At 42.1% G+C, this 25,331-nt stretch overlaps 1 long non-coding RNA gene and 25 other non-coding genes across 27 annotated transcripts; all 26 read right to left on the bottom strand.

Moving 5' to 3' along the window:
- Positions 1–731: 731 nt before the first annotated feature.
- Positions 732–3,154, bottom strand: LOC149694702 (uncharacterized). Of its 2 annotated transcripts, XR_016382520.1 has the most exons (3): positions 1,507–3,154; positions 1,042–1,432; positions 732–974 (listed from the first exon to the last, which is right to left on the bottom strand). It is a non-coding gene; the product is annotated as an uncharacterized LOC149694702 (long non-coding RNA). The 2 variants fall into 2 exon arrangements; XR_016382519.1 differs by having other exon boundaries at positions 732–1,432.
- Positions 3,155–7,230: 4,076 nt separating this feature from the next.
- On the bottom strand, positions 7,231–7,302 carry TRNAP-AGG (transfer RNA proline (anticodon AGG)). The gene has a single exon. It is a non-coding gene; the product is annotated as a tRNA-Pro (tRNA).
- Positions 7,303–7,390: 88 nt separating this feature from the next.
- On the bottom strand, positions 7,391–7,462 carry TRNAP-UGG (transfer RNA proline (anticodon UGG)). Its single transcript has one exon. It is a non-coding gene; the product is annotated as a tRNA-Pro (tRNA).
- A 408-nt stretch (positions 7,463–7,870) lies between these two features.
- Positions 7,871–7,942, bottom strand: TRNAP-UGG (transfer RNA proline (anticodon UGG)). Its single transcript has one exon. It is a non-coding gene; the product is annotated as a tRNA-Pro (tRNA).
- Positions 7,943–8,030: 88 nt separating this feature from the next.
- TRNAP-AGG (transfer RNA proline (anticodon AGG)) lies at positions 8,031–8,102 on the bottom strand. Its single transcript has one exon. It is a non-coding gene; the product is annotated as a tRNA-Pro (tRNA).
- An 88-nt stretch (positions 8,103–8,190) lies between these two features.
- TRNAP-UGG (transfer RNA proline (anticodon UGG)) lies at positions 8,191–8,262 on the bottom strand. Its single transcript has one exon. It is a non-coding gene; the product is annotated as a tRNA-Pro (tRNA).
- A 1,211-nt stretch (positions 8,263–9,473) lies between these two features.
- On the bottom strand, positions 9,474–9,545 carry TRNAP-UGG (transfer RNA proline (anticodon UGG)). The gene has a single exon. It is a non-coding gene; the product is annotated as a tRNA-Pro (tRNA).
- An 88-nt stretch (positions 9,546–9,633) lies between these two features.
- TRNAP-AGG (transfer RNA proline (anticodon AGG)) lies at positions 9,634–9,705 on the bottom strand. Its single transcript has one exon. It is a non-coding gene; the product is annotated as a tRNA-Pro (tRNA).
- An 88-nt stretch (positions 9,706–9,793) lies between these two features.
- On the bottom strand, positions 9,794–9,865 carry TRNAP-UGG (transfer RNA proline (anticodon UGG)). Its single transcript has one exon. It is a non-coding gene; the product is annotated as a tRNA-Pro (tRNA).
- A 1,211-nt stretch (positions 9,866–11,076) lies between these two features.
- TRNAP-AGG (transfer RNA proline (anticodon AGG)) lies at positions 11,077–11,148 on the bottom strand. The gene has a single exon. It is a non-coding gene; the product is annotated as a tRNA-Pro (tRNA).
- Positions 11,149–11,236: 88 nt separating this feature from the next.
- Positions 11,237–11,308, bottom strand: TRNAP-AGG (transfer RNA proline (anticodon AGG)). Its single transcript has one exon. It is a non-coding gene; the product is annotated as a tRNA-Pro (tRNA).
- An 88-nt stretch (positions 11,309–11,396) lies between these two features.
- On the bottom strand, positions 11,397–11,468 carry TRNAP-AGG (transfer RNA proline (anticodon AGG)). The gene has a single exon. It is a non-coding gene; the product is annotated as a tRNA-Pro (tRNA).
- Positions 11,469–11,556: 88 nt separating this feature from the next.
- On the bottom strand, positions 11,557–11,628 carry TRNAP-UGG (transfer RNA proline (anticodon UGG)). Its single transcript has one exon. It is a non-coding gene; the product is annotated as a tRNA-Pro (tRNA).
- Positions 11,629–12,357: 729 nt separating this feature from the next.
- TRNAP-UGG (transfer RNA proline (anticodon UGG)) lies at positions 12,358–12,429 on the bottom strand. The gene has a single exon. It is a non-coding gene; the product is annotated as a tRNA-Pro (tRNA).
- An 88-nt stretch (positions 12,430–12,517) lies between these two features.
- On the bottom strand, positions 12,518–12,589 carry TRNAP-UGG (transfer RNA proline (anticodon UGG)). Its single transcript has one exon. It is a non-coding gene; the product is annotated as a tRNA-Pro (tRNA).
- Positions 12,590–13,157: 568 nt separating this feature from the next.
- Positions 13,158–13,229, bottom strand: TRNAP-UGG (transfer RNA proline (anticodon UGG)). Its single transcript has one exon. It is a non-coding gene; the product is annotated as a tRNA-Pro (tRNA).
- An 88-nt stretch (positions 13,230–13,317) lies between these two features.
- TRNAP-UGG (transfer RNA proline (anticodon UGG)) lies at positions 13,318–13,389 on the bottom strand. Its single transcript has one exon. It is a non-coding gene; the product is annotated as a tRNA-Pro (tRNA).
- Positions 13,390–14,278: 889 nt separating this feature from the next.
- TRNAP-UGG (transfer RNA proline (anticodon UGG)) lies at positions 14,279–14,350 on the bottom strand. Its single transcript has one exon. It is a non-coding gene; the product is annotated as a tRNA-Pro (tRNA).
- A 248-nt stretch (positions 14,351–14,598) lies between these two features.
- TRNAP-UGG (transfer RNA proline (anticodon UGG)) lies at positions 14,599–14,670 on the bottom strand. The gene has a single exon. It is a non-coding gene; the product is annotated as a tRNA-Pro (tRNA).
- Positions 14,671–15,400: 730 nt separating this feature from the next.
- On the bottom strand, positions 15,401–15,472 carry TRNAP-AGG (transfer RNA proline (anticodon AGG)). The gene has a single exon. It is a non-coding gene; the product is annotated as a tRNA-Pro (tRNA).
- An 88-nt stretch (positions 15,473–15,560) lies between these two features.
- On the bottom strand, positions 15,561–15,632 carry TRNAP-AGG (transfer RNA proline (anticodon AGG)). The gene has a single exon. It is a non-coding gene; the product is annotated as a tRNA-Pro (tRNA).
- An 88-nt stretch (positions 15,633–15,720) lies between these two features.
- TRNAP-UGG (transfer RNA proline (anticodon UGG)) lies at positions 15,721–15,792 on the bottom strand. The gene has a single exon. It is a non-coding gene; the product is annotated as a tRNA-Pro (tRNA).
- A 249-nt stretch (positions 15,793–16,041) lies between these two features.
- Positions 16,042–16,113, bottom strand: TRNAP-AGG (transfer RNA proline (anticodon AGG)). The gene has a single exon. It is a non-coding gene; the product is annotated as a tRNA-Pro (tRNA).
- Positions 16,114–16,201: 88 nt separating this feature from the next.
- TRNAP-AGG (transfer RNA proline (anticodon AGG)) lies at positions 16,202–16,273 on the bottom strand. Its single transcript has one exon. It is a non-coding gene; the product is annotated as a tRNA-Pro (tRNA).
- Positions 16,274–16,361: 88 nt separating this feature from the next.
- Positions 16,362–16,433, bottom strand: TRNAP-AGG (transfer RNA proline (anticodon AGG)). The gene has a single exon. It is a non-coding gene; the product is annotated as a tRNA-Pro (tRNA).
- Positions 16,434–16,521: 88 nt separating this feature from the next.
- On the bottom strand, positions 16,522–16,593 carry TRNAP-UGG (transfer RNA proline (anticodon UGG)). Its single transcript has one exon. It is a non-coding gene; the product is annotated as a tRNA-Pro (tRNA).
- Positions 16,594–25,331: the final 8,738 nt, after the last annotated feature.

Raw genomic sequence — 25,331 nt, forward strand, 5'->3', positions numbered from 1 at the left:
CGTTTTACTTTAATGTTATAAATGCATAATATATATAAATAATAATAATAAACTAAATTAACTAATAATAATAAACTAATAATGAACTAAATAAACTAATAATAAACTAAATACTTTGTTCCACGTATTATTATGTTCAATATGATATTGAGTCTTACAGAAACTTTGTGAATTTATGACAAATAACTTAAATTACAACAAAATACACTGAAATACACTAAAACTACAATAAAAACACACCATAACACAGTAAAACGCAATAAAACCAAATCAAAACACAGTAAAACACACTAAAAGTACAATAAAAGTACAATAAAACTCTCTAAAACTACACTATACCATAATAAAATACACTAAGGTACAATAAAACACAATAAAATACACTAAAAGTACAATAAAACTACAATAAAATACAAAAAAACTACAATAAAACACAGTAAAACACAAAAAAATACACTAAGGTACAATAAAACTACAATAAAACACAATAAAAGTACAATAAAACACTCTAAAACTACACTATACCACAACAAAACTACAATAAAACACACCAAAGCACAGTAAAACATGTTTACACTAGACCGCCAAGAAGAAAAACACTGAATTTTTGAAAGTTATTTATTTGCCTTAGTTTTCCCAGTTTCCCAGGTTTGTACGAACCCTGAATTCAACCTCGTACAGATAGGCAGTTCAGCGCTATTATGAAAAATGCAGAAATAATATCCTCATAAAAAGTTCACCACAATGTTTATTGGTAACATTTATTTTCTGTTTTTCTTTACAATTAATTGACAAGAGATATTTCATTAAGAAATACAATGAAGAGCTATTGTTGTTATTTGTCTTTGATATTTCTTTTTTCGTTAGTAAATATATTACCTTTATCTTCTTTTAGGTTATTTGATAGGTCCAAAGTATGAAAAGGTACATTTGGATTACTTATCAAAACCAATGCAAGTTTATGAGCAAAATCCCTATTTTAAAATACAAATCTTTACATTAAATAACGTCATTATAAGAATAACTTGTACGAATATACACCATTTAACTCCTATATTATCTAAATAGAGTTCCTCAATGGAGACAGTTTTTTCATAACAGCCAAAATCTGTTCCAAAGCTTCCGGGACCAGTGTTTTATACACAATGGAAGGTAGATTTGATTTTCTTTTTACTTACTCTTTAAAACTAACCTGATAAATTACTTCTTTTTTTCATGTAAATGGAAGCTTCGAGATCAGTAGCACTTCCTGGAGGAGTCTGGATATTTTTCCTTTAGTTCAGTTTTGAACTGTCGAAATAAGATACGGCTCTTTTCTTGATCGGTATCCTTTTCTTTATGGAATGAGTTGGCCATTTTCAGGCCATAATGGATGACAAAAAGCGTTATTTAAAACTGAAAATTAGTATCTTACAACGTGTAATTCGCAAACCTACAAAGATATCAATCAATGGGTTAGTTATCGATGGTTTCTTCTTTCTACACACGGTGGTATCTTGGTCTTACTTGACTTTTAAATTAAAGTCATATTGTCTAAACCTTTCATCATGATAAGGCGCTGAATTTCTGCTGAAGAAGAAGGTTCCCAAGGATCTCTCCACAAGACTTCAAAAATGACAGCTAACTTATTAGTCATTGGTTCTCTATACCAGGCTTCGTAGTCAATATGTTTCTGACATTTCCAACAAAGCTCAATGTAAAAGAGGTGGGCGCCCATCATTTCCAAACGTTGTCCGTTTTATCCTTGGGTATTTGGGCTATTTCTTTCATTTCGAATGCGGGTACAACGTAAACAGTTTTATCATCTTTTCGAGATTCGAGAAAGAGCCTATTTTCTCAGGCATACTCCAGGAACATTTCGTGGAGGTTATCGTTGGGCATCATATCGACGTCTAAGACTAATACAAATTCTGTGGTGGAATTTCTTCTCATTGACATCAATAAGAGCGAAACCAGTACTTGAATGTACAGTTGCATTGTAGAATTTCATTATTTTTGGTAAGGCATCAATGTAATTTAGTTTCTTCGTTCTAGTTAACAACTTGAAGATTTTATCCTTTAAAGTTCTATTAAACCTTTCAATTACTCCGCATTTAGTTGCACCTACACTAGTATAAAAACTTATTCCCTCTTTTCTTAAATAATCTTTAAACAATTTTGATAAAAATTCACTACCTTGATCAACATTAATTCGTAACGGCTTTCTTTAATAACTCTCCGTAAAGCTTTCAAAACCTCTTTACTAGTTTTATTTTTCAAAGGAAGACTCCAAGCATATTTTGAGAGGATATCAATAATAGTTAGAATATATTGAAACCCTTTATTATTTTCTTAAGATTTTGTAGATCGATCAAGTCGCACTGAAATACTTCACTGACTGTTGTAACGTAAGTACGATTTCTTGGAAAGTATATCCTCCTTGCTTTGTGAATGGTATATGTTGGCTGAGACTGAAGCCAAGTCTTAATTTTTTTCTTCGAAACATTTTTCACTCCTTGTTTCAATTTCTTTGCGCTACCGTAACTGAGAGGACTTTCACTGTTATAATACACTCGGCTTAACTTATTTTCCATAATTACACTTTCTCAAAGAAAGATTTTCTATTTAACCCTTGTCAATGTACGTTTAAAGCTATCCATTCATCTTCGTCTCTTATCAATGACGTCACAATTGTAGAAGATTTAACCCTTGTCAATGTACGTTTCAAGCTATCCATTCTCGTCTCTTATTAATGACGTCACAGATACAGTTGTAGAAGATTTAACCCTTGTCAATGTACGTTTAAAGCTATCTCTCTCTTATCAATGACGTCACAGATACAGTTGTAGAAGAGAGGAGTTTCCCAATAGACGGCGCACGGTGTTTTCTCGCCAATGACGTCACAGATACAGTTGAAGAGACCGTCATACGCATGCGCAGACTCACCCCGAGTTTGCGCGCGGTTTTCAAATTTCGCGGTTTTCCCGCGAGGCGGCGCGCGGTATTTTCCCGCGAGGGGGCGCGCGGGTTTCCCCGCGAAGGGGCTTCCCCGGCGGCGAGGGGGCGTTGATTACGTCACTCATTACGTCATAGGTCATTGACCTACACTGGTGACCTTGACCTACATTCTACACCTACATTCTACACCTACGGAGGTACGAAGTGGGGGGTTACACTACTAGCGCCCGCTTGTTCTTCCGGTGTAAGATCGAACGCGTACAGAGCGTTACCCTCTTTAAATTCTTCGAAGGTAATACAGTTTCCTTTATTACTTTTGAACAAATCCAAGGCCGAATAGTTTGAGAGGTACTCTCTGGAATACTCGTTAACGGCATAGTGGGGTGTAAACGGAGGATTGGGATATGTTTGATTTCCAATTGTTAGTGCCAAGTAGCTTAAATTAAAATGATTGAATTCAAAGCTATTCAAATCTAGGGCTCCATTAAAGGCTGTTGTTCTAACTAAGCCGATAACTACGCGTGATGGTTGTCTTTCCATAAAGACATTTTCTCGTATAATGTCAGTGGAACCGCTACTGATGGAAAAGTATTTTAACACTGTTCTGTTAATTGGATAAATTACATTGTGCTTTTCGTGTACCATCGCCTGAGCTAACATAATCTCATTATTTATTTTAATCTTTTTTATAAATAATGTAACATCGTCAATTTTAATTTTAAATTTAGGATTAAGTGCTGCTGTAGATATAATTGCAAATTCATTAACTGACTTTATGAAGCGAAACCGTACATCAATATTATTAATGAGAAATCGACTCATTCGACATACATCCAAATGTAAATCACCCAACATATCAATGCGTTTCGATAGGGCAGCCCGATCTCTTCGTTTCAGCATTCCATTCTTGTCGTTGTTTGACGCGGGTAAAAAAATTTTACTAGCGTCCACAGGGTCATCTTTGTAATACATTTTTGAAGAAAGATAGGACTTTTTAGCACTTGTACCATATAGTTTAAATGTGTTTAAAAAAATGCCAAATATGGGTAGGCATTCGTTGGTGTATTAACTTGCGTATCTCCAAAAAATACGTCAACTTGACTAAATAAAGATGCGTGTAATAAATTTGTAGGACCAACGTCCTTGTCTTGGGAAGTTAAAGAAGATCCATCCTCCTTAACTAGTTTGACTCGAACTTGCAATAAGGTTTTAGACAAATCCATAAAGACGTCATTAGATCCAGGGATAAAAAATTCAATTGGTCCATCATCAGAAAGCGAAGCCAACGCTTTATACATAGCATAATCACTATTTTCTATGTTGTAATTTGTTGGTGGCTCCGCGAACAAATCCAGTTCAGACATCATTCCTTCAACCATTGTTATTTTTAATCGAGAAAATCGGTTTTCGTTCTTTTTCTCTTTTTTGATCGCTTTTTAGGCTTCAGCTTTCTGCGAAGTCCTTGGCCCGTTTGTTGTTGAGCCAAGTGTTGGCTAGCCTTTTGTAGAAAATTTGATCCTGCTTCGCTCAAATTTGATTTCAATGATTCTCTTAGGTTTCTTCCTGCTACGAGATCCCCTGCTATTCTCGACCCCGTTCTGAGAGCTTCCCTACCTAACACTTTACCTGCTGGTCGAAAAATCGGTGTAATATATCTAATTAAACTTTTGAAGATGCTTCCGAGTCCGTTTCCTCTTTGAAATACAGGCCCCCGGAAGTGATTAAGACCATTTCCGGTTTGGCTTAAGTAGTAGTTTAGATATATGTTACTTCGTGACATGCTTGAGAATGAAATGAAGTTTTATGACGGACTTGTTTAATTTAAACATAATATTTTCTCCGAAATCTGTCCTCATATCAATTTCGATCATTTCAAATGATGGACATCTTAAAGGGTAATAATCAATGTTTTGAAACCTATGTACAGCTAAGCTAGAAGATTTATCATTTATTATTGGTATAACCCTCAGAAGAGGGGCATAAACGTCACCAACCACTTGTGGTAGAATTAAATTTGTATAAATATACAAACTAGCCGTACCCTTGTCTATATCGGCTACACTTTTTCCAGTTTCATCCATAAGGGGTCTATCCATTTGGTCCATATGAAACCCTAATAGTCTACCTAGACCAGACTGATTTTTGTTAAAACACAAATAATAGTTATTTTCACATTTTACGTTTACTTTTCCGGCGGGATTAAGCTTAATTACAAAATTACTACTGTGTTCTCGAGGAATTGCGTGGCGCATTGCTTCAATAACATTTTCAATGTGGTTATACTGGACGGGTTGAATTTGCAGAGTAATTTCCCTTGGATTCGTTGGGCCTTTTCTTTTTCTTATATGTAAAAAATTATTGGAACTATTTAGTTCTAAAGGATCGTCTTTCTTTCTTTTAATCAGTTCTTCGGGAAAAGTGTATCTCTCTTTGATCCAATCCATGAAGGGTAAGCCCAAGATTTTACCCATTTCTTCCGGTATTTGAACTTCATATCCATTTTTAGCTCTCAGAGCGCAAAAAGCCTTCTCATTGTCATCACTGTAGGTGATAAACATATAAACCGACCGTCGTATTTCGGGGGGTATGGTATTATTAATAGATTTAATTAAACTCTTATAAACATCGGTTTCGTCTCCACGCAAGTTTCCCGCGACAAGTTGTATCTTATACTGGTCCCAGCTGTTTTCAGTATAGTCATGTACTCCAGCATTGAAATATAAATACTCGACGGATACATTATCCCAGGCCTGGGGTAAAAATGCTTCGGCAAGCCCCACATGCCAATTACCAACTAAGTTTAAAGGAGCTGGTAACTGAACTTTAAAATGAGATTGCCTGTTATCCGGAAAGACATTCATAGAAGCCGAACTTACTAGTGTAACATAAAATGAATCGTTCGACATGGTTAACTAGATTAAAATGAACATTTATTTATTTGCCAATAGACATATATCAGTAGACCACTTTTTGAAGTTCGCATTCGTAAAAGGCACCTCTTATTTCTTCGTCGTTGTAATCTTTAACTACGTAACAAACTGGATTTCTGTAAAGAACTTTTGATACGGTAAATATTTCCCTCGTCCAATAGCCTTTATAACCCTTTTCGAAAAGAGGGGTACTCTTTGACAGTCTGACAAAATCACCAATCTTTAACTTTGGGGGTTTAGCAGGTTTTTGATGGCCATACAAACGCTGCCATACTAAATGTTCATTTTCGATATTAACATCTTTTGGAGCGAAACCAATACTTGAATGCGTACTAGAGTTATAGGCCTTCATGATTTTTGGCAAACTACCAATATAATTATATTTTTTGGTTCTTGTAAATAGTTTGAATATTTTATCCTTTAAAGTTCTGTTAAATCTTTCAATAACCCCGCACTTTATCCTTCCAACACTTGTATAGAGTTGAATACCCTCTTTCTTCAAATATTCTTTAAACAATTTTGATAAAAATTCACTGCATTGGTCAACATTAATACGCAAAGGCTTTCTCTCTTTGATAGCTTTCTGAAATGCGCTTAAAACTTCTCTACTAGTTTTATTCTTTAAAGGAAAACTCCAGGCATATTTTGAAAATACGTCTATTATAGTCAAAATGTATTGAAACCCTTTGTTATGCTTTTTGATACGTCGTAGATCAATTAGATCGCGTTGAAATACTTCATCAGCTGTTGTAGCATAAGTTTGATTTCGAGGGAAGTTTATTCTCCTTGGTTTATGAATAGTGTATGTGGGTTGAGACTGAAGCCAAGTCTCAATTTTTTTTTTGAAATACTTTTTACTCCTTGTTTCAATTTATTTGCGCTTCCGTAACTAAGAGGGTTTTCAGAATCGTAATATACTCGGCTTAATTTTGATTCCATTGTTATTGCTAAGCTTAAATTCTATTACCCTATTCCTTTATTTAGAATTGATTTCACTATAACAATACAACTGTATTCATACGCTATAAGTTATCACCATAAGTCTATGATACTCTCTATAAGTATGGGTCTATAGAATATATGCCAAAAGCATTAATCTCTACGTAGATAGTAAGAATTTAACAATAGAATTTTTCCTGGAATTGATTAGTACGAAACTAGCGCCGCATTAAAATAGTCACTAATTTACTTTTGCAAAAACTCGGGCCCGTCCGGGATTTGAACCCGGGACCAGTCGCACCCAAAGCGAGTATCATACCCCTAAACCAACGGACCATGTGTGTAACTAAACATGCTCAACTCATAGGCCTACCCTGAAGTTAGTTGCATTAAAATAGTCACTAATTTACTTTTGCAAAAACTCGGGCCCGTCCGGGATTTGAACCCGGGACCACTCGCACCCTAAGCGAGTATCATACCCCTAGACCAACGGACCATGTGTGTAACTAAACATGCTCAACTCATAGGCCTACCTTGTTGTTAGTTGCATTTAAATAGTCTCTTAATTACTTCTGCAAAAACTCGGGTCCGTCCGGGATTTGAACCCGGGACCACTCGCACCCAAAGCGAGTATCATACCCCTAGACCAACGGACCATGTGTGTAACCAAACATGCTCAACTCATAGGCCTACCCTGTGGTTAGTTGCTTTTAAATAAACACTAAATTACTTCGGCAAAAACTCGGGTCCGTCCGGGATTTGAACCCGGGACCACTCGGACCCAAAGCGAGTATCATACCCCTAGACCAAAGGACCATGGGTGTAACTGAACATGCTCAAATCATAGGCCTACTCTGTAGTTAGTTGCATTAAAATAGTCACTAAATTTCTTCTGCAAAAACTCTAGTTCATCCGGGATTTGAACCCGGAACCACTCGCAACCTGAGCGAGTATCATACCCCTAGACCAACGGACCATGTGTGTAACCAAACATGCTCAACTCATAGGCCTACCCTGAAGTTAGTTGCATTAAAATAGTCACTAATTTACTTTTGCAAAAACTCGGGCCCGTCCGGGATTTGAACCCGGGACCACTCGCACCCAAAGCGAGTATCATACCCCTAGACCAACGGACCATGTGTGTAACTAAACATGCTCAACTCATTGGCCTACCCTGAAGTTAGTTGCATTAAAATAGTCACTAACTTACTTTTGCAAAAACTCGGGCCCGTCCGGGATTTGAACCCGGGACCACTCGCACCCTAAGCGAGTATCATACCCCTAGACCAACGGACCATGTGTGCAACTAAACATGCTCAACTCATAGGCCTACCTTGTTGTTAGTTGCATTTAAATAGTCTCTTAATTACTTCTGCAAAAACTCGGGTCCGTCCGGGATTTGAACCCGGGACCACTCGCACCCAAAGCGAGTATCATACCCCTAGACCAACGGACCATGTGTGTAACCAAACATGCTCAACTCATAGGTCTACCTTGTTGTTAGTTGCATTTAAATAGTCTCTTAATTACTTCTGCAAAAACTCGGGTTCATCCTTGATCTGAACCCAAGACCACTCGCAACCTGAGCGAGTATCATACCCCTAGACAAACGGCCTATGTGTGAAAGTAAAACATGCTCAACTCGAAAGCCTACAATTTAATTAGTTGCATTTAAATAGTCACTAAATTTCTTCTGCAAAAACTCGGGTCCGTCGGGGATTTGAACCCGGGACCACTCGGACCCAAAGCGAGTATCATACCCGTAGACCAACGGACCATGTGTGTAACTAAAGATGCTCAACTCATAGGCCTACCTTGTTGTTAGTTGCGTTTAAATAGCCTCTTAATTACTTCAGCAAAAACTCTGGTTCATCCGGGATTTGAACCCGGAACCACTCGCAACCTGAGCGAGTACCATAACCCTAGACAAACGGCCTATGTGTGTAAGTAAAACATGCTCAACTCGAAAGCCTACAATTTAATTAGTTGCATTTAAATAGTTACTAAATTTCTTCTGCAAAAACTCGGGTCCGTCGGGGATTTGAACCCGGGACCACTCGGACCCAAAGCGAGTATCATACCCGTAGACCAACGGACCATGTGTGTAACCAAACATGCTCAACTCATAGGTCTACCTTGTTGTTAGTTGCATTTAAATAGTCTCTTAATTACTTCTGCAAAAACTCGGGTTCATCCTTGATCTGAACCCAAGACAACTCGCAACCTGAGCGAGTATCATACCCCTAGACAAACGGCCTATGTGTGTAAGTAAAACATGCTCAACTCGAAAGCCTACAATTTAACTAGTTGCATTTAAATAGTCACTAAATTTCTTCTGCAAAAACTCGGGTCCGTCCGGGATTTGAACCCTGGACCACTCGGATCCAAAGCGAGTATCATACCCGTAGACCAACGGACCATATGTGTAACTAAACATGCTCAACTCATAGGTCTACCTTGTTGTTAGTTGCGTTTAAATAGCCTCTTAATTACTTCTGCAAAAACTCTAGTTCATCCGGGATTTGAACCCGGAACCACTCGCAACCTGAGCGAGTATCATACCCCTAGACAAACGGACCATGTGTGTAACCAAACATGCTCAACTCATAGGCCTACCCTGAAGTTAGTTGCATTAAAATAGTCACTAATTTACTTTTGCAAAAACTCGGGCCCGTCCGGGATTTGAACCCGGGACCACTCGCACCCAAAGCGAGTATCATACCCCTAGACCAACGGACCATGTGTGTAACTAAACATGCTCAACTCATAGGCCTACCCTGAAGTTAGTTGCATTAAAATAGTCACTAACTTACTTTTGCAAAAACTCGGGCCCGTCCGGGATTTGAACCCGGGACCACTCGCACCCTAAGCGAGTATCATACCCCTAGACCAACGGACCATGTGTGTAACTAAACATGCTCAACTCATAGGCCTACCTTGTTGTTAGTTGCATTTAAATAGTCTCTTAATTACTTCTGCAAAAACTCGGGTCCGTCCGGGATTTGATCCCGGGACCACTCGCACCCAAAGCGAGTATCATACCCCTAGACCAACGGACCATGTGTGTAACCAAACATGCTCAACTCATAGGTCTACCTTGTTGTTAGTTGCATTTAAATAGTCTCTTAATTACTTCTGCAAAAACTCGGGTTCATCCTTGATCTGAACCCAAGACCACTCGCAACCTGAGCGAGTATCATACCCCTAGACAAACGGCCTATGTGTGTAAGTAAAACATGCTCAACTCGAAAGCCTACAATTTAATTAGTTGCATTTAAATAGTCACTAAATTTCTTCTGCAAAAACTCGGGTCCGTCGGGGATTTGAACCCTGGACCACTCGGACCCAAAGCGAGTATCATACCCGTAGACCAACGGATCATGTGTGTAACTAAAGATGCTCAACTCATAGGCCTACCTTGTTGTTAGTTGCGTTTAAATAGCCTCTTAATTACTTCTGCAAAAACTCTGGTTCATCCGGGATTTGAACCCGGAACCACTCGCAACCTGAGCGAGTACCATAACCCTAGACAAACGGCCTATGTGTGTAAGTAAAACATGCTCAACTCGAAAGCCTACAATTTAATTAGTTGCATTTTAATAGTCACTAAATTTCTTCTGCAAAAACTCGGGTCCGTCGGGGATTTGAACCCGGGACCACTCGGACCCAAAGCGAGTATCATACCCGTAGACCAACGGACCATGTGTGTAACTAAAGATGCTCAACTCATAGGCCTACCTTGTTGTTAGTTGCGTTTAAATAGCCTCTTAATTACTTCTGCAAAAACTCTGGTTCATCCGGGATTTGAACCCGGAACCACTCGCAACCTGAGCGTGTACCATAACCCTAGACAAACGGACCATGTGTGTAACCAAACATGCTCAACTCATAGGCCTACCCTGAAGTTAGTTGCATTAAAATAGTCACTAATTTACTTTTGCAAAAACTCGGGCCCGTCCGGGATTTGAACCCGGGACCACTCGCACCCAAAGCGAGTATCATACCCGTAGACCAACGGACCATGTGTGTAACCAAACATGCTCAACTCATAGGCCTACCCTGTAGTTAGTTGCTTTTAAATAGTCACTAAATTACTTCGGCAAAAACTCGGGTTCATCCGGGATCTGAACCCATGACCACTCGCAACCTGAGCGAGTATCATACCCCTAGACAAACGGCCCATGTGTGTATGTAAAACATGCTCAACTTGAAAGCCTACAATTTAACTAGTTGCATTTAAATAGTCACTAAATTACTTCTGCAAAAACTGGGGTCCGTCCGGGATTTGAACCCGGGACCAATCGCACCCTAAGCGAGTATCATACCCCTAGACCAACGGACCATGTGTGTAACTAAACATGCTCAACTCATAGGCCTACCTTGTTGTTAGTTGCATTTAAATAGTCTCTTAATTACTTTTGCAAAAACTCGGGTCCGTCCGGGATTTGAACCCGGGACCACTCGCACCCTAAGCGAGTATCATACCCCTAAACCAACGGACCATGTGTGTAACTAAACATGCTCAACTCATAGGCCTACCCTGAAGTTAGTTGCATTAAAATAGTCACTAATTTACTTTTGCAAAAACTCGGGCCCGTCCGGGATTTGAACCCGGGACCACTCGCACCCTAAGCGAGTATCATACCCCTAGACCAACGGACCATGTGTGTAACTAAACATGCTCAACTCATAGGCCTACCTTGTTGTTAGTTGCATTTAAATAGTCTCTTAATTACTTCTGCAAAAACTCGGGTCCGTCCGGGATTTGAACCCGGGACCACTCGCACCCAAAGCGAGTATCATACCCCTAGACCAACGGACCATGTGTGTAACCAAACATGCTCAACTCATAGGCCTACCCTGTGGTTAGTTGCTTTTAAATAAACACTAAATTACTTCGGCAAAAACTCGGGTCCGTCCGGGATTTGAACCCGGGACCACTCGGACCCAAAGCGAGTATCATACCCCTAGACCAAAGGACCATGGGTGTAACTGAACATGCTCAAATCATAGGCCTACTCTGTAGTTAGTTGCATTAAAATAGTCACTAATTTACTTTTGCAAAAACTCGGGACCGTCCGGGATTTGAACCCCGGACCACTCGCACCCTAAGCGAGTATCATACCCCTAGTCCAACGGACCATGAGTGTAACTAAACATGCTCAACTCATAGGTCTACCTTGTTGTTAGTTGCATTTAAATAGTCTCTTAATTACTTCTGCAAAAACTCGGGTTCATCCTTGATCTGAACCCAAGACCACTCGCAACCTGAGCGAGTATCATACCCCTAGACAAACGGCCTATGTGTGTAAGTAAAACATGCTCAACTCGAAAGCCTACAATTTAACTAGTTGCATTTAAATAGTCACTAAAAATCTTCTGCAAAAACTCGGGTCCGTCCGGGATTTGAACCCGGGACCACTCGGACCCAAAGCGAGTATCATACCCGTAGACCAACGGACCATATATGTAACTAAACATGCTCAACTCATAGGTCTACCTTGTTGTTAGTTGCGTTTAAATAGCCTCTTAATTACTTCTGCAAAAACTCGGGTCCGTCCGGGATTTGAACCCGGGACCACTCGCACCCAAAGCGAGTATCATACCCCTAGACCAACGGACCATGTGTGTAACCAAACATGCTCAACTCATAGGCCTACCCTGAAGTTAGTTGCATTAAAATAGTCACTAATTTACTTTTGCAAAAACTCGGGCCCGTCCGGGATTTGAACCCGGGACCACTCGCACCCAAAGCGAGTATCATACCCCTAGACCAACGGACCATGTGTGTAACTAAACATGCTCAACTCATAGGCCTACCCTGAAGTTAGTTGCATTAAAATAGTCACTAACTTACTTTTGCAAAAACTCGGGCCCGTCCAGGATTTGACCCCGGGACCACTCGCACCCTAAGCGAGTATCATACCCCTAGACCAACGGACCATGTGTGTAACTAAACATGCTCAACTCATAGGCCTACCTTGTTGTTAGTTGCATTTAAATAGTCTCTTAATTACTTCTGCAAAAACTCGGGTCCGTCCGGGATTTGAACCCGGGACCACTCGCACCCAAAGCGAGTATCATACCCGTAGACCAACGGACCATGTGTGTAACTAAAGATGCTCAACTCATAGGCCTACCTTGTTGTTAGTTGCGTTTAAATAGCCTCTTAATTACTTCTGCAAAAACTCTAGTTCATCCGGGATTTGAACCCGGAACCACTCGCAACCTGAGCGAGTATCATACCCCTAGACAAACGGACCATGTGTGTAACCAAACATGCTCAACTCATAGGCCTACCCTGAAGTTAGTTGCATTAAAATAGTCACTAATTTACTTTTGCAAAAACTCGGGCCCGTCCGGGATTTGAACCCGGGACCACTCGCACCCAAAGCGAGTATCATACCCCTAGACCAACGGACCATGTGTGTAACCAAACATGCTCAACTCATAGGCCTACCTTGTTGTTAGTTGCATTTAAATAGTCTCTTAATTACTTCTGCAAAAACTCGGGTCCGTCCGGGATTTGAACCCGGGACCACTCGCACCCAAAGCGAGTATCATACCCCTAGACCAACGGACCATGTGTGTAACCAAACATGCTCAACTCATAGGCCTACCCTGTGGTTAGTTGCTTTTAAATAAACACTAAATTACTTCGGCAAAAACTCGGGTCCGTCCGGGATTTGAACCCGGGACCACTCGGACCCAAAGCGAGTATCATACCCCTAGACCAAAGGACCATGGGTGTAACTGAACATGCTCAAATCATAGGCCTACTCTGTAGTTAGTTGCATTAAAATAGTCACTAATTTACTTTTGCAAAAACTCGGGACCGTCCGGGATTTGAACCCCGGACCACTCGCACCCTAAGCGAGTATCATACCCCTAGTCCAACGGACCATGAGTGTAACTAAACATGCTCAACTCATAGGTCTACCTTGTTGTTAGTTGCATTTAAATAGTCTCTTAATTACTTCTGCAAAAACTCGGGTTCATCCTTGATCTGAACCCAAGACCACTCGCAACCTGAGCGAGTATCATACCCCTAGACAAACGGCCTATGTGTGTAAGTAAAACATGCTCAACTCGAAAGCCTACAATTTAACTAGTTGCATTTAAATAGTCACTAAAAATCTTCTGCAAAAACTCGGGTCCGTCCGGGATTTGAACCCGGGACCACTCGGACCCAAAGCGAGTATCATACCCGTAGACCAACGGACCATATATGTAACTAAACATGCTCAACTCATAGGTCTACCTTGTTGTTAGTTGCGTTTAAATAGCCTCTTAATTACTTCTGCAAAAACTCTAGTTCATCCGGGATTTGAACCCGGAACCACTCGCAACCTGAGCGAGTATCATACCCCTAGACAAACGGACCATGTGTGTAACCAAACATGCTCAACTCATAGGCCTACCCTGAAGTTAGTTGCATTAAAATAGTCACTAATTTACTTTTGCAAAAACTCGGGCCCGTCCGGGATTTGAACCCGGGACCACTCGCACCCAAAGCGAGTATCATACCCCTAGACCAACGGACCATGTGTGTAACTAAACATGCTCAACTCATAGGCCTACCCTGAAGTTAGTTGCATTAAAATAGTCACTAACTTACTTTTGCAAAAACTCGGGCCCGTCCAGGATTTGACCCCGGGACCACTCGCACCCTAAGCGAGTATCATACCCCTAGACCAACGGACCATGTGTGTAACTAAACATGCTCAACTCATAGGCCTACCTTGTTGTTAGTTGCATTTAAATAGTCTCTTAATTACTTCTGCAAAAACTCGGGTCCGTCCGGGATTTGAACCCGGGACCACTCGCACCCAAAGCGAGTATCATACCCCTAGACCAACGGACCATGTGTGTAACCAAACATGCTCAACTCATAGGTCTACCTTGTTGTTAGTTGCATTTAAATAGTCTCTTAATTACTTCTGCAAAAACTCGGGTTCATCCTTGATCTGAACCCAAGACCACTCGCAACCTGAGCGAGTATCATACCCCTAGACAAACGGCCTATGTGTGTAAGTAAAACATGCTCAACTCGAAAGCCTACATTTTAACTAGTTGCATTTAAATAGTCACTAAATTTCTTCTGCAAAAACTCGGGTCCCTCGGGGATTTGAACCCGGGACCACTCGGACCCAAAGCGAGTATCATACCCGTAGACCAACGGACCATGTGTGTAACTAAAGATGCTCAACTCATAGGCCTACCTTGTTGTTAGTTGCGTTTAAATAGCCTCTTAATTACTTCTGCAAAAACTCTGGTTCATCCGGGATTTGAACCCGGAACCACTCGCAACCTGAGCGAGTACCATAACCCTAGACAAACGGACCATGTGTGTAACCAAACATGCTCAACTCATAGGCCTACCCTGTAGTTAGTTGCTTTTAAATAGTCACTAAATTACTTCGGCAAAAACTCGGGTTCATCCGGGATCTGAACCCATGACCACTCGCAACCTGAGCGAGTATCATACCCCTAGACAAACGGCCCATGTGTGTATGTAAAACATGCTCAACTTGAAAGCCTACAATTTAACTAGTTGCATTTAAATAGTCACTAAATTACTTCTGCAAAAACTGGGGTCCGTCCGGGATTTGAACCCGGGACCACTCGCACCCTAAGCGAGTATCATACCCCTAGACCAACGGACCATGTGTGTAACTAAACATGCTCAACTCATAGGCCTACCTTGTTGTTAGTTGCATTTAAATAGTCTCTTAATTACTTCTGCAAAAACTCGGGTCCGTCCGGGATTTGAACCCGGGACCACTCGCACCCTAAGCGAGTATCATACCCCTAGACCAACGGACCATGTGTGTAACTAAACATGTTCAACTCATAGGCCTACCTTGTTGTTAGTTGCATTTAAATAGTCTCTTAATTACTTCTGCAAAAACTCGGGTCCGTCCGGGACTTGAACCCGGGACCACTCGCACCCAAAGCAAGTATCATACCCCTAGACCAACGGACCATGTGTGTAACCAAACATGCTCAACTCATAGGCCTACCCTGTAGTTAGTTGCTTTTAAATAGTCACTAAATTACTTCGGCAAAAACTCGGGTTCATCCGGGATCTGAACCCATGACTACTCGCAACCTGAGCGAGTATCATACCCCTAGACAAACGGCCCATGTGTGTATGTAAAACATGTTCAACTCGAAAGCCTACAATTTAACTAGTTGCATTTAAATAGTCACTAAATTACTTCTGCAAAAACTCGGGTCCGTCCGGGATTTGAACCCGGGACCACTCGCACCCTAAGCGAGTATCATACCCCTAGACCAACGGACCATGTGTGTAACTAAACATGCTCAACTCATAGGCCTACCTTGTTGTTAGTTGCATTTAAATAGTCTCTTAATTACTTCTGCAAAAACTCGGGTCCGTCCGGGATTTGAACCCGGGACCACTCGCACCCTAAGCAAGTATCATACCCCTAGACCAACGGACCATGTGTGTAACTAAACATGCTCAACTCATAGGCCTACCTTGTTGTTAGTTGCATTTAAATAGTCTCTTAATTACTTCTGCAAAAACTCGGGTCCGTCCGGGATTTGAACCCGGGACCACTCGCACCCTAAGCGAGTATCATACCCCTAGACCAACGGACCATGTGTGTAACTAAACATGCTCAACTCATAGGCCTACCTTGTTGTTAGTTGCATTTAAATAGTCTCTTAATTACTTCTGCAAAAACTCGGGTCCGTCCGGGATTTGAACCCGGGACCACTCGCACCCAAAGCAAGTATCATACCCCTAGACCAACGGACCATGTGTGTAACCAAACATGCTCAACTCATAAGCCTACCCTGTAGTTAATTGCTTTTAAATAGTCACTAAATTACTTCGGCAAAAACTCGGGTCCGTCCGGGATTTTATTTCGGGACCACTCACACCCTAAGCGAGTATCCTACCCCTAGACCAACGGACCATGTGTGTAACTAAACATGCTCATTTCATAGACCTACCCTGTAGTTAGTTGCATTTAAATAGTCACTTAATTACTTCTGCAAAAACTCGGGTCCGTCCGGGATTTGAACCCGGGACTACTCGCACCCTAAGCGAGTATTTTTTTTTATTAAAAGCATCGAAAACATTACAATGTAATATGTAAGTGGTTAGAACGGTTAAATTGAATTAAAAGAAGGATTATGTTACAGCATTAATTCCTGGAGTTAACGCTACAAGACTAAAACAACATCTGCAACCTTGTTACGGTAGTAGCTAAGGTAGAAAACTTGTTACGATGCAATAATAATGCAATATATTTGTGGGCAAAGGAACGTACTCTGGCAAGCAAAACTGGAACACGAAATGGCAGGACGATACCTAGGCCCGCTTTGACAACTAATTGACAACGATATTTCCATAATACATATTTAACAATACTAATTAACAACAAGGCAGCCTGCCAAAATGAGAGAGGTTTATGGTTCGTAGACGCGTAACAATGATAAATGAGGCAGCGGTATGCGAGAATTAAAGAAGAGGGATTCTTCAAGAGGGTTGGTTACCGGTGCGACGTTCAAGGTCCGGTTTTGCAAAAACGACCACCAACTGCGCAATATTTCGCCATAACGAGGCGGCGTGGCAGCGAGGCACCTTTGTCGAAATGGTAAGCGAAAGGCGTGGTACCAAGGAATAAGCCCACCTCCATATTCCTTGAGCAGTAAGATATGAATGGCCCGATCGTAAGGGGGCAACTCGTCCAATAGGAGACCATATGCCTCATGCAGACGGAAGGCTTGACATTTGAGAGCAACATCCACCAGGCTAAAGCCCCCCTCGGACCTGGGACGTGTAAGAGTAACGTAGTCAATAGCGTGGTAAGTTGAGCCCCAAATAAACTCCACAAATAGTTTCTTCAATTCGGATAGGAAGGACGCAGGGCAAGGAAGAACCCTCGCCAAATGCCAAAGTTTTGAAGCGACAAGACAGTTGAGGATAAGTATCTTGCCCATAACGGTCAACTGGCGGCGTTTCAAGGCACGAAGGATCGATATAAACCCAGGGAGTTTATCATCCCAATTAAGGGAATTCGACAAGGTCACATCGTGGATTAAATGAACCCCTAGAAACTTACGGGGATAAGATGACACCGTCACCCCGGAAATGGTGGTCGCCGAGTCAGTAGCCCAGGAGCCAATCCATTGGCCAGAACTCTTTTCAAGGTTTATTTTGGCACCGGAAGCCAGGCCATACTCCTCATAACGCCGAACGACGTGCGATATTGCGGCCGTAGATGCGAATAGCAAAGTGTTATCGTCAACGTGTTGAAACAATACTGGGCTAGCAGTATTTGTAATCCGGATGCGGTCAATACTTGGGCACTGATCGAGAGCTAAGCAAAGGGGTTCCGTGGAAAAAGCATACAGCAACGGGCTCAGCGGGCAGCCTTGACGAACGGATCGACCCAGTCTGAAGAAGTCGGTGAGAAAGCCATTAACTTTGATAGTGGTACTGCTGCTGGTGAGAAAAATCTCCATCCATTTCAGAAACACAGGGCCAAAACCAAACGAGGCAAGTGTGCGAAGCAGAAAAGTCCAGTCCACACAATCAAACGCTTTGGTCAGGTCCATCTTCAATAGTATAACGGGCTGGTTGTTCAGATGTAAGTAAGACATCACATCGCTCACGTACCGAGTCGTCGTGGACACGTCGCGCCCACGAATAGCGCCCGTTTGACAAGGGGAAATGACGGACGGCGCGATCAACGAGAGTCGAGAGGCAAACACCTTTGCAATGAGCTTTCGATCCGTATTTAAGAGCGTAATCGGCCTCCAATTACGAAGAAGCGACGGGTCCCCCTCCTTCGGCAATAAAACCACCATACCCTGCATCATGGACCGGGGTAGCCGACCCGTGGTATGGATTTCAATCAAAAGGCGCAAGAATTCGTCCTTAATCAGTGGTAAGACGAACCGCCAAAACCGGACGGTGAGCCCATCCTTGCCAGGGCTACGACCAACGGCCATCGCGCGTAAGGCGGCGGTAAGGTCGGGCCACGTAACAGGGCCGTCGCATAGATCCCTGTCGGCAGGTGTCAGCCGGTCCTTGACGAAGGACGTAAAGTGATCCGTAACTGAATCATCGGTCGTAGCCCGCCGGTAGAGATCACTAAAATAGCGGAAGACTTCGCCCCGCACTCGGAGGCTATCGTCGAGGGTGGTACCGTCTTCCAACTGAAGATGCTTCAGGCTCCGCCTGGATTGGCGGTGCCGTTCCAAACTAAGAAAGTACCCGGAAGGTTGTTCACCCAAATCCTGCCACGCCAAATTTGAACGGACGACCGCACCCTGCAACTTATGTAAGTCATAGTCCCGTATAGCAGTCTGAACGTCAAGCAATGCCTTCTCGAGATGAACCGCGGGAGTCTGTATTAACTGGTCCGAGAGAGACGCGAGAGAGACGCGAACCGAGAGGCCAACGTCGCGCGAGTCTGCCGCCGATCGCGGGCACGCGATTTACCATAAAAAATAGCATAGTCACGTAGACGAGTCTTCAAAGTTTCATACCAAAGGAAAATGTCATCGCGGCATTCCGGCGTAGACCGACTGCGAGCGATGACGCGCTTTACGGCTGTCGCGAAAACGGCTTCGTCCAGTAAGGAGTCATTAAAAGACCAAGTCCCCGGACCGCGAATGACGCCCTCGAAATCCATGTGAGTGATGACCATGGCATGATCGGAAAGAGGACAAGGTCGGATAAGGAAATGACGGACATTATGGGAGTCAAAATTACGAACAAAAATGTAGTCAATGCGAGAACGAATAAATTTACCAAAGACAAAACCCGAGCGCGTAAATTCACAATTATTAGCATGTTTTAGTCGGTAAGTGTCAATCAAACTTAGGCTATCCTTAAAAACTTGAACGTTAGTAGGCCGAAAACCAGAGGACCCCACCCCCGAGGGCGAACGGTCCAGGTGACGACTACAAATATCATTAAGATCCCCCGCAAACACGACTCTACCGTCCGGGAAAGAATTTCTGATATCACCAAAAAACTGAACCCGATCACCCTCGGCGTTGGGGGCGTAAACATTAAAAAAAGACGTTCTTACATCAAAAAACTCGGTAGTGACTAATAAAGCCCGACCGAAAATTATTTGAGAAACATTCAAGAACCGTATAGGCAATTTTTTAGTAAACAAGATAGCGACCCCCCGAAAGCCACTCACTAGATCATGAGAAAAAACAATTGACCAAAAAATAACAATTTAAAGGCAGCGACATGCGACGCATTCCAATGCGTTTCTTGTAAAAAAACAATGTCCATGTCCTTAATGAATTCGACTAATAAAGCCATCTTACCAACGTCGCGTAAACCATGAACATTTAAAGTACCTATTTTGACAACCATGCACCCTACTTTGTCTGTGAAGGGTCCGGCGGTTTATTCGGAGTAAACCCACGAGCGTTGGCCAGATTCGGATTCTGTTTCCTCAGGAACTGGGGACGTTTCTGTGAAGAGTCAGAGGTGGAACCAAGAGGATGTTTAGTCCCCCGATTGCCTCCCCCCACTGACTCAAAAGGGTTAACTTCCGCATCGGGGTCACCGTCGACGAACATATCCTCACTGGAACTGAGATTCTGTCCATGATGGCCAGAAATGGCACCGGTGTCGTTAGGAATCTCCGCTTCAGCAACGCCATCGGACATGGGAACAGGGGGCAAGCCTGCCCCATCGCGGACAGGAGAGACTTCGGACTGGGGCACGACATCGCGTTCAGAACCGATAGCGACCTGACCCAACTTCTCTGGGCAGTCACGGGCAAGATGACCGTGTGTCTCACACCGACGACAAACATTACGCGGACAACTTTTGTAAATGTGACCTTCAGCGAGACACCCGTTACAAACCCGATTTTGCGCCTCATGGCGAACGCGATAAAAGGTTTCGCGCCCGAGAACATCCGCGATTTTCAAGCCGTACGGAAGTGATGAAACCCCCTCGGGTAAAACCACGCGTACGCAACGCTCACCAAGATACAATCCTTCAAATTTACGCCAAACGACCTCCCCCTTGATTTTGCAACCAAGGGAGACCAATTTCTCAACCACGGCATCATCGGACACGAATTCAGGCAACCCATGTATTTTAATAATAACCGATCTCGAGACCGATCTTTGTTGCAAGGTCCGCATCGCTCTCAGCTTTAGCGAAGCAACTTGCTTTGTCTAAAGAACTTGCCAAGAAAGCGCAAGTACACCTGAAACGCTACTAAGATCAAATGCGGGAAGGTATTGAATTTCCCGTTGGAGAAAATAAAGGAATCGAGAATATCGCTCATTTAAAGCTGTATTGATCAAACAATGATGTCTGCCAACCGGACGGAAGCCAGTCATCCTCAACTTCAAGTAGTTCATCATAAAGTTCTACCGCGTCACAGTCCATGCCTGTACTTCAGGACGCTGGAGTCAGTACTGGTGACGAACGTCGTGAGACTCGACGAGAAAGAAGACAACGACTGTTGAGAGACCAATAAGCGCAAACTGAGACGTCTGGAGAAACGTCATCGTCAACCTTATCTTCATCCACGGATGAACTATCTTATTCCCCGTCGGAAAACCTGCCAGAGTCTTTTCCAGAAGTCTCTGATTGACCTGAGGAATCTTAACCAGACGGATTTGACTTATTCTCAGATCCTCCATTGGTTTTCCGAGTGAATCGGATACCGCCAGACCTTTCTCCTCCTTCCTCTCCTGATAGGAGCTCGAGGGAGAAGTATCTCCCTCTACCCTCTCCTCTATCTCACCCTGACGATTCCAGTTCTTCCTCTGAATCTGAGGAAGACGAAAATGAATTGTCCAGTCCCATTCCCGTAAATCCTATGAGATTTGTCAATCCTTTTCGTAAAGGATGGAAACGTGAAATAATAATGAGGAAGAATCCAAAGCCTGGGGGTCCTGAACTGGACATCAATTATCACCCTCCAGCGAATTATCCGCATACACTGTTAGAAAAAACCGACCAGAACTAATCCAAGTTTGGGCGTTTTCGACCTAAGGTTGGCAGATCCCAAAATGGTCTGCCAAGTTCGTACGAGTCTCACCAAATTTGCACAGGTTTCAAAATGGCATACCAAGTTTGCACGTCTTGACCTAAGTTGCACAAATCCCAAAATGGCATACCAAGTTTACACGCTTTTGACCTAAGTTGCACAAATCATAAATTAACACGCCAAATTTGCACACTTCTGACAAATTTTGGCCAGGGAATCAAATGAACTGTCAAGTGTGCTATAAGATTGCACAGATCGTGATACACTCTAAGAAAAAAGCGTTCAATGGGTATTCAAACTTGAACACAATTTTTCATTCTTGAACAGTTTGGAAATATTAGGCGTTCAATCCCGAAAGGTGCACAGAATCATTCAAAATAACATTGAAGGTGTTCAATCCGGACAGTTTGCCTAATACGCTATGAGGTTTATTAATAAAACCTTCATTAAAAATCAAATAGTATCCGATAATATCTCAACAATTTTTACCATGCAAAATTGACACATTATATGTGCCAAATTGTCGACTTTACTGTTAAATTTTGCATCCCTAAGAAGAAATCCTACCACACACAGTGTTCAACAAAGAGCATGAAAGAGCTCAACCTATCACACCGTTTTGGTGTTCAATTTTGGGACCTGTATTTACTGTTCCAAACTGAACGAAAAAGAGTGCTCCCAATGTGTTGAGGCTTTGCACAATAATTTTTTCAAGTTGGAATAAATATTTCTTAGAGTGTAGGTTTTTGCATTCTCCATCATTCATGTGACATTAAACGGCAAAAACGTCTTCAAACCAAAATATTTCATCTTATGTAAATTTGTTAAATTATATTTAGTTAAAATTCATTCAAAAGAGTAGTATCACAACTAACCATAAGCCAAAGGCAGGGAGACGAAATTATACTCTATTATTGTGCCACCTAAAATGTTATTATTTTAAACAATTCAATTTTGTCTTGACTATTTGTTAAAGGGCGAGAGTGTGTTGAAAGTTGGTTTTTCGTAATATTGAAAATCAACAACGAAAGTTAGGGTGTGAACTTTTAGAACTTATTTAAAGAACGTTTGAGGCGCAAAGCAATGGCCTATGCAATAATATTTCATATTTCTTAATAAGCCTATAGATTCTACTCCTTATTTCATACTCCCTTCTTGCTTTTACCTTGTGCTGGTATGAAAAGAACTCTTTCAAAACCATAAAATTTTCGTTTTGCAAAATATTAAATGAAGATATTGTAAATATGTTTCGGCATTACTACTCTTTTAGTGGTTTTGTAGCTTTAAACTTCTCAATCATTTCGATATTCCAAGAAAACTTTTGATATTAATATTTAAATTGGGGTGTTTACGTTTTAATTTAGCTTTACTACATTTATATAAAGTGTAAACATAGATTTCAACTTCCCAAGAAACAATGGTAAATAATTCTTATCTTTAGTTTCCTATGAGGTGTTTTATTGAATGCACCGAAGGACGAAGCCAAAATTGGTGTTGCTTCGCGTCCTTTCAGAGGAGGTCCTAACGGTTCAGAGTGAACCGAAAGTTAAATACACATTTAAGAAATATTGGTCATTTGCTTTATGTGCACCATGAAGACTGTGCACCAATGCATAAAGCAATATCTCACCAACGTGTACTATTGTCTGATTTATTTCTGTATAAAAAGTATAATAATTGGTTTAAAATGATGTCTGCTTTACTATATAACCTTCATGGAGGTGGGGAGTGGTATAAATGTGCCATTGTCGATATTCCATGCAAATATTGTCGGTTTTCCAATTGAAGATATTCGAAGTATAAGCCGTCGATGGTCGGTTGTCCGATCCAAGATGATCGATATTCTGTTCAAATATGGCCGATATTCCGTTCAAATATGGTCTGCATTCCGTTCAAATATGTTCGGATTTCCAGTCTAAAGTGGTCGATGATCCTGCCGTTGATGGTCGAATGTCCGTTCCAAGATGGTTGATTTTCCTGCCGTTTATTGTCGGTAGTCCGTTCAAACCTGGCCGTGTTTCTGTGTAACTTCGCCCAATCAAATTAATGTGCACATTAGCATATGATTTAATCTGTGCAGATTTGGTTAAAAATCTGTGCTGTCTCAGAGTCACTACTCTGCACATGATTTTGTCCAAGATTGAACAGTTTTTTTTACAGTGTTATAAGACTCTTCGGTCTCGCGTAGACGTAGAACAATATTTACGCGTGCATGCTATCACAGATGTGACTTCTCGTGATTTTAACTTTTCGCGTCAAGCAATCTCGCGAGAACCATGGGAGACTGTACGGGACGCTCATTGACAAGCATCTATGCAAGGAGATTCAGCATCGGTAACGCCGTTTCCCGTGGAACCCTCGGTGAGGCCCAACACTACTCCACCGCGCATGGTCCCTGATAAAAAAGTACACTGCGATGCGTACAAGGCCCGCCGAAGACACAGGCCAAAGAAAGATGGCGCCGAATCTGCGCCGCCTGACACAAACGGGTCCAACTCGCTTTGCAGCAGGCGACTTTTCTTTGGGGGGGAGGATGTAACCGTCCACACCAACAGGGCTCTACATAAGGCACTAGTCAAGGCATTTGACTACTAAAAAAATGCCTTGACTACTAAAATAAATCGAAATCTGGGGGTTCACTAGTCAACTTGACTAGTAAAAAAAATCTCCCAAATATTCGTAAACCATGCGTCTCACTAGTCAGTGACTACTAAAAAAAATTGGGATGGGGGGCTCACTAGTCAGGCTGACTAATAAAAAAAATATCCTTATGTAGAGCCCTGTTCAGGACGCCGGAGTCAGTACTGTGACGAACGTTGTGAGACTCGACGAGAAAGAAGACAACGACTGTTGAAAGACCAAGAAGCGCAAACTGAGTAGTCTGGAGAAACGTCATCTTCATCCACGGATGAATCATCTTATTCCCCGTCGGAAAATATACCAGAGTCTTTTCCAGAAATCTCTGATCTGCCTGAGGAATCTGAACCAGACGGAATGACATATTCTCAGATCCGAGTGAATCGGACACCGCCAGACCATTCTACCCCATCCTCCCCTGATAGGAGCTCGAGGGAGAAGTCTCTCCCTCCACCGAATTGTCCAACCCAGTTCCCATCTATGAGATTTGTCAATCGTTTTCTTAAAGGATGGAAACGTGAGGTAGTCATAAGGAAGATACCCAAGCCTGGAGGTCCTGAACTGGACATTTATTATTACACTCCAGCAACATATCCGCATAAGACTCTTCGGTCTCGACCAGACGTTAAAACTTATTTACGCGTGCATGCAATGACAGATGTGACTTCTAGTGATTTTAAATTTTCGCGTCAAGCAATCTCGCGAGAACCGTGGAAAACTGTTCGAACCGCAAACTAATAACTTTTCGACGCATTCTAGGGACCGATGGGCACGTTTGTGGTGGTCATTGAAACGAATGACGCACCATATGCTACGGACCAAGTTCCCGCGACCGTCATGTTGTCGGCGCCTTTCTCTATTATCTCCC

This window comes from Phalangium opilio, unplaced genomic scaffold, assembly GCF_054372755.1.
Source record: "Phalangium opilio isolate 3A_F unplaced genomic scaffold, DU_Popi_V2 ptg000022l_1, whole genome shotgun sequence".
Taxonomy (NCBI): domain Eukaryota; kingdom Metazoa; phylum Arthropoda; class Arachnida; order Opiliones; family Phalangiidae; genus Phalangium; species Phalangium opilio.